Below are 7656 nucleotides of genomic sequence, written 5' to 3'. Positions count from 1 at the left end.
TTTCATATTTTAAGTAATTGAGCTTTTTCTCTACTTTCAGGATGCTGACAGGCAGTAACACAAAACTGAAGAGTTGTACTGAAAGGAAGCTGAAAGGGAAAGTTAGGAGTCAAATGGTTTCAGGACTCACAGACTTTATTTGAACAGTACCTAAATGTCAGTGGAGTGAAAAACAGAATAAAGTCTATCAGAAGCAAAGTATAGGAATGAACTTCAGAAAGGGAATATGGAAGAAACATGCACTCAGGTAAGCCAGTGTTAGAAGTCAATATAAATGTATTAAAAAACCTTCTGAAAAGCAATTTTCTACAGCTCTGAAAGCTCATAACAAAAGCTGCCTCACAGCAAGTAGTTTTCCAGACAGCTGTTCAGACTGATAGATGATCAATATGTGATAGATGAGCACTCAAAACACATTATCTCATGATAGCAAAGTCAAATAAATACTGAGGATGCATCCCACACTGCAGCCTTTCCCTCTTGAGAACACATCTGAAGAGATACCTCAAACTGAAACATCAGCAGGAAAGATTTTCCAACAAACTGATAAAATGAACAAGACCAATCTGCAAGACCAGACAGCATTCACCCAAGAGCTCTGTGGAAATCCAAAGAGGAAATTGCTGCATGGTTATCCATGGTGCAGAGCCAGCCAGCTGTTTCAATCAGCCTATGCCAAAAGAATAGAAGCAGTAAATGTGATGCAGAATGAAAAAGCAGTTTCCAGAGAAAGAATGGATAGAGACAAGTGTGATTCCATGTAAGGCAAACTGATAAACATTATGAAAAAGAACATTAGAGACATCAGAGAGCAAGGTGCAATGGGGAAGAGTCAAGTGTTGTATCTGTAGGACAAAATTCTGATTCACAAATTGAGTTTTTTGGGGCTGGCACTGAGGCAATGGGGACATGAGTGATGCCATTCATGTGGCTTTACAAATGTGAGAACCTGCGAAAAATTTCATGGTAAGAGCTACCCTGGATGGTTTTCTAAAAATGAGAAGTTAGTGCTCCACAGGAATTTAAAAAAGCAAAGAGAAAATTAAAAACTAGCAGGAAAATACTTCAGAGCAGTATCACAAATTTCTGCATATAGCTCCAATGCACCAATCTCACAGAGGATAGAACAGAACTGCAAAAGGCAAGAAAGGGCAACAAGACACCAGAGACAGGGAACAGTTTCCAGACAAAAGAGCAAGAATAGGCTAAACCCCTTCATCCTGGGAGAAAAACCAGCAGAGGGGATCTGAGAGAGGTCTGTGAAATCATGACTTGCATGGAGAAGGTGAACAGGAAATAACTGCAAATTATTATCCAAAATAAGTGCACCATTTCTCAAAACTTTAAGGGACAGATAGACGCTAACTAATGAAATTATGAGACACCAAGTTAAGAACAGAAAAAAAGGACATTACTCTCAGAAATGAGTTATGGGACTGTCATGGGCACTAAAAATTACAAATTAGTACAAATGGGCTTAAAACAGTAATGGTGGCTAGCTCCAGCAGGGCTGTTAAACACCATAATCCAAATTCAACCTCAGGAGATGCCTTTGGCATTTTGCAATTCCCTGGCTGCTGACTGCCAGAAGCTGGAATGATGTACCACAGGTACCACCACTCTGCACTCAATGTGCTTCTTTTTTTTATTATTATTATTTCTTCCAGTGTCTTAGCATCTTTCTATTTTATGATTTCAAGATAATCACAGCAGCATGACCCTGGACCCCATGTCCTTATTCACTAATATGCCACTAAAGAAATGTGTCCCAACATGAAGTTCAAACTTAACCAGAGACAAGGTGCTACATGAGATTTTGTGGCAAAATGCACAACTGGTTTGCTCAAATAATAAATTCAGCCTTTCTGATGAATGATTAATAGAAGAAAATGATAAATTTAGCAGATGGTAAGACCTCCATGAAGAGCAGCCTCTGTAAGCATCCTCTGCCTTTCCAAAACCTCAATTTCTCCACCATGGTGGGAACAGCCCACTGGAGATGTGGGCACATTAGCTCATCTAAGTGGATCTGTGAGTGATAGTACTCTTCCCTTTTCACCATTAAAAGCTCTTTCACACCTGGAGAATCTGACCAGGATTCTCCAGGTGTAAAAGAGCTTTTAATGGTGAAATAAATATGGAGTAATAAATAAATAATTTGGAATAAATATGCCTCTAATTGCACACTCTTTACATAACCACTAAGAGACACTGGGAGTTCCTGGGACCTTGCAGACCACAGTCAACAGCCACCACTGAAAAACCTGGCAAACAAATGTTTGCATTGCCCTCACCCACAAAAGTAAACTTCCACCCAAAATTTATAGGTTTTAACTAAAAGAGAGTCTGTCCTGCACCTATGTCCTATTTAAGGTCAACTGTCCTTGTTCTAAAATAAAATAATATCCAGTGAAAGACTTTAATATCTTCAGACCTCATAATTTTCACTTTTCTGGTTGGGTTTTTTGTTTTGTTTTGGTTTGGTTTGTTTGTTTGTTTGTTTGCTTGCTTGTTTTCAGGGGTCCTGAAACTTCAAAAGAGAAAAGCCTAAAGAAAGCTGTGTGCACATGACGGGGGTAACTAAGTTTGAGCCCATGTTGATAACTGGGCATCTTGCTGGTCCTGCAGGGGCCAGGGAGCACAGGGAGGAGGTGGGCTGGGGCAAGGAGGACACAGCACTGCTGCTTGCCAGGACCCAGGAGACCAGGGACACTGCAGGGAACAGCCCTCCAGGGGATTTTGGCAGAGCTGGGACTGTACCTCACGTCCATCTCCACACACAGCCCCTCTCCTGACCACAGGAACAACCTCCCAGCCTCAGACAGGTCCTAAGCAAACAAATGGGAGGATTTTATTGGTTTTAATGATGTATGAGGTCAGATGGAGCTGAAGCCAGACCAGCTGCCAGTGCAACTGTGCATAAATCAGTGCATTGGCTCACAGATGGAGAAACAGTTGAGGTTTCTGCAGGTCCTTACCCAGCTATTCAGCCTCCCATACATCTCACACCCAAGCAATGCTGGAGCCAGCACTGCTCTTGCTGAAGCCCCGGGTGAGCTGTCCCTGGCCTCCCAGGGTCACTGTCCAAGCTGGCCCAGCATAGCCCAGCCTCTGACAGTCACTGCAGACCCTTCAATAGTCCCCCCTCAGCTGCAGGGGGGCACTGAGACACTGCTTTGGCTAAAGTAGCACTTCCACTCGGGCTAGGCTGACAACTTCAGTTTCTTTTCAGTTTAAACAGCATTGCTTCTTCAGAAAGCTGAGCCTCTCCACCCGCAGCAGAGTGATCCAAACTGATTGGCAAGACTGCCAAGGACCCAGTGTCTCCCACCAAGGAGTGTGGTGGTGCTTCAGAAAGTCAGATGCCTGCTGGGGATTCAGTGATTGTAGGGCAAGAGGGATCTGTATGATTATTTAGTCCAGCTTTCCACACAAATTCATACAGTAACTCCTGCATCGTGTCCCCAGCTTAAAATGTAACATCTATTTTTGAATTGAGTCCAGTTTTTATTTCTACAATTCCATCAGTATAGACTCCACTATTCTTTTATGTATTGATCATTATGTTTGGCACAACTGCATTGGTTTTCTCACAAGGCTCATTTGTTGTGCCTTTGGGCGTCATTGCATTCTTTCTAAAAGAGAGGAGAGCCATTGGACAGCAGCAATGTCCTCCTCATGGAGATGTGGACAGGCAACAAAAGCATCTCACCCTCTGCTCTGTGCTGAGATACACTGACCAAAAGATATTTTCCAGACCTCAGATCACTGCTAGAGCCAAGGAGAGGAGAGGAGAGGAGAGGAGAGGAGAGGAGAGGAGAGGAGAGGAGAGGAGAGGAGAGGAGAGGAGAGGAGAGGAGAGGAGAGGAGAGGAGAGAGACTTAAATCTCATCATTCTAAACTAAGAGAATAAAATTAAGCTGCAGACTGTCATAAGCACTTCTTTCCTCTAAATGCATATTGACTGTGTCAAGTAAAAAATAAGCATTTAAAAAGAAATACAATTTTAAGTCAATGACAGATATGATTCCAATTTACATTGTGTGTGAATAATTCTCATTTCCTATCTCATTTCACTATCCTTCCTCAGTTTCATATTATTCAAGAGGACTCCCATAATCCTGCCCATGCACATTTGCCAAGTCTCCAAATAGCTTTAAAAAACCCCACTGATGAGAGACCACCAACTTTACAGGTTCTTACAACTCCCACTGTACATTTTATGGGTATTTAGAAATGCTACAAGGTTTTCATAATGCTGGAGAAATTTCACTTCTCTTCACTAATAATAGACATGTGTTTCAGCAGCCTTTCCTCACTTTTCCTCTCCTTGCCTCCCTATATTCTCAAATTGCTGCTTTTTAAGATGTGTTTTTCATAGAACTGTAAAACCAGAGACATTTTTTTCTATTTCTTTTCTTCTTTTTTTTTTTTTTTTATCCTCATATTAAGGACTGGACAAAACTTTCAGCCTGCCAAGCTTATGCTTTCTTTCTTTTTTTCCTTTTTTTTTGGTTGTTATTTAAATACTTCACAATAAAAGAATGTGCTCCCGATGGAATTTTTACTGCAAAAAGAAAAGTTCTCCCTTTCTTCTTTCTTATATCTTGTACATTTTGAAACACATACTGAAGCTCTGAAACCTCCTGAGGAAGATGGCTGCTGAAATGCTGTCAGACTATTAATGATAATGTCAGACTGCATGACACAGATTTAAACATTAAAAGAAGAAGGATTAAGGCTGCATCTCAGCCTCACTTTGATGATTCAACTTTACATTGATATCTTCAACATGCCACTTGCAATCAGACTTCTGCTTTTGCTCTTCAACAGCATTTTAAAATAATTCCTCTTGCCTAAGGAGGGTGTTGGAAACTGTACATGAGAGTAGATGTTCCCTTTTAACAAGTGCAGAGCTCTGGTTTTTCACAGGGTTTGGAGTGTGTTCTGGTTTTCACAAGTACAAAGCTGTCACCAGCTGAATCATCCTCCAGGAATGTTCAGGATGCCTTCCTGGGGAAAATGTCCTGTCCCTTGGGCACTGCTTTTGAGACATCTCCCTGGCACCCACCTGCAGCATGTCTTTCCTGGGCTCTGAAGAGAAGCCTTTCCAACATCCCAACTGCACCTACAGCTAATTCCTGCCACCTAGTCACTTATTTCCATTTCCTTTTCCTTTCTACTTATTTATTTTAAAATATATATATATTGTCTGAAGACACATTCTGGGTTTTCACAGTAATTTCTTACAACCACATTAGTTTTCATCAGGGCAGAGAGCCACCCAACAGGGTGTGTCACCCAGTGGCAGAAGGCAGAGTCTGATTTAGGGTATGGGGCTGATTTAGGGCATAGTGTGAGGGAGAGCTTGACCCTGTATGGGTGGAGTTAATCCATGAATGAGTAGCTCAGTGACCCAGGATACTGGGAGGACAGCTTACCACTTCTCCAGTGATTTTTACCCAGGACTCTTATGTTCTTTACAAGGACTGGCAAAGGGTTTATTTCCTTATTTCCAGTGCCTGACAACCCTTTTGGTCACAACATTTTTCTTCATATCCAATATAAATCTACCCTGGTGTAATCCGAGGCCATTTCCTCTTGTCCTTTATCTACCTTTGAAGGCAAAGGTAGCAGAGTTGCATGACAAGTGATGCTGGTGCTTATGCTGAAGTTATTTTCTCAGTTGGTCTCCAAGCACAGGAGCAACCCCTTTCTCACCTCACCAGTGTGTAGCCATGGCCACATCACCACATCAAATAATGCCAGGCATATCAAACAGGGCTGGGCTGGGCTATCTTTGCTCAGCCAAGCACAGAGAACCTCAGAGCTGGCAAAGGGAGGAAATGGGAGTACAGCAAGAAGGAGAAAGGGCAATGGGATAGGACAGTGGCACCATCAGCTTGGCTGTGCCAGAGAGGAAACCTTCCCTGGAGTGTGTCTGTGTCCTGCAAGTACCTGCATTATCCATATCTGTGAAAAATGGATCCACAGGACATGGCAGGACTGCTAAAATGATACAGCTCTGAGTGCAGACAAGGCTGACATAATGTGGTCTGCAGAAAGGAGAGGACAAAAGTTTCACTACAACTCACAGCCATGGTCCTGTCACTCTGCATCACTCCCCCACAGCCAGGTGATTCCCTCCATCTGCTCTTCACCTCATGCCATCATTCTGGCACGTAGGCACAACGCAGCAGGATGAGCTGCTGCATCCATATGGCACAGAGCAGGCAGCACCACCTGCAGATTTGTTTGCATTTGCTCCCAAAAGCCATGTTTCTCTGGTGGCATTGCACCAGGACACACTGCTCCCAGCCCAAATTCCAATGCCAGCACAGGCACAATGCTTTGTTTTCCAGAGGCCAGGTGGTGAGCTCAGGCATCACTGCCCATCCCCACTGCATGTGGGGGGCTGCCATGGCATGCACTGAAGGGATGGGTTTGCTCTTCAGGAAACTCACCTTTGCCTAACTGAAAGAGCAAACCTTCATCTAAACAACTTAAGCTGGTAGAAAAGGTTGCACAAGCTTTTTCACTGCAGTTTAAATCTCTCTCCCTTCAGTCTAGTCCCAAGCAAGTTCCAGTTTCAATCTCTGTGTAGGCAAAGAGGAGTAACCCAACAGGATGGTGACAGAGAGTCCCCCCCAGACTGCCCTGCTTTAACAAAGGAAGGTGAGTGTTGGAACCCAGGAAATTCCTCTGGCTGCCCTGGAGGACTGGAGCCCCTGCCCAGGAGGCTCAGAGACCTTGGCACAGAGCCCAAGACCCCAGTGCCTTTGATTTAGCCCTTGGAAAAAACAATTACCAACCTTATATGAAGAATTACAAGCCACGAAAGTTTAAGTAGAATGATAGTGAATTTATCACAGGGTGAAAAATAGATTTTTTGGGGCTTTTAGAATGGGGGTTCAAGGGCCAAGATGGAGGAGTCTGGGCATGTCCAGCCTTTCTCCTTCTTCCTCTTGGCCTCCATCTTCTGCTGTGATGTTGGCACTTTTAGATTGGTTTAGAGTAGAAGCTCACTGTCTAACATAGGTGATAGGTATTGGGAAGTTACTCTAAATGTAGTTTTTAGTATAAAAAGACAACACCACCCCAGGGCAGGCAGAGTGCCTCTGTCTGTCCTGCTGAGCGGACCTTGGCAGGACAGGAGAAAGAATTTTATAGATAAGGAACAATGAACAACCTTGAGACCGAGAACTGAAGAGCTCTGACTCCTTCTTCAACCGCTGGGCTGGGAAAAGAGACTTTCTAACACATCTTGGGGTGACTGTGAGCAGCAGAGATCCCGAGAGGTGATCAGGGTGGGAGCAGGTTTGTGCTCACAGTCCAGTCTGTGCTCTGGGGCTGGCAGCTGTCACTGCTGTCCCCTCTGGGAATGGGCACAGGCAGGGACGGGCTGCGGGCACGCGGAGGGACGAGGCCCAGCGTGACTCAGCCCTGAGCTGGGCCACCCCGGCCATCCTGTGATACCCATAACCACAGGGATACTAAAAGGAGAGAAGGGGAAGGTCTGACAGGGGGTTATGTGACTAGGGACACTCAGGTTTAGGTTTCTTCTTGGAAGCACTCCGAAACGCAGCTACCGCCAAGGGAGCAGCTACATAACCAGCACTGAGAAGATAAACATGCCTTAGGGGCAAAATGAGGGAA

Source organism: Agelaius tricolor, unplaced genomic scaffold, assembly GCF_023055355.1.
Source record: "Agelaius tricolor isolate 1412-34295 unplaced genomic scaffold, bAgeTri1.0.p SCAF_24, whole genome shotgun sequence".
NCBI lineage: Eukaryota > Metazoa > Chordata > Aves > Passeriformes > Icteridae > Agelaius > Agelaius tricolor.
The sequence above is the reverse complement of the archived record's forward strand: the minus strand, read 5'-3'. Positions refer to the sequence as shown.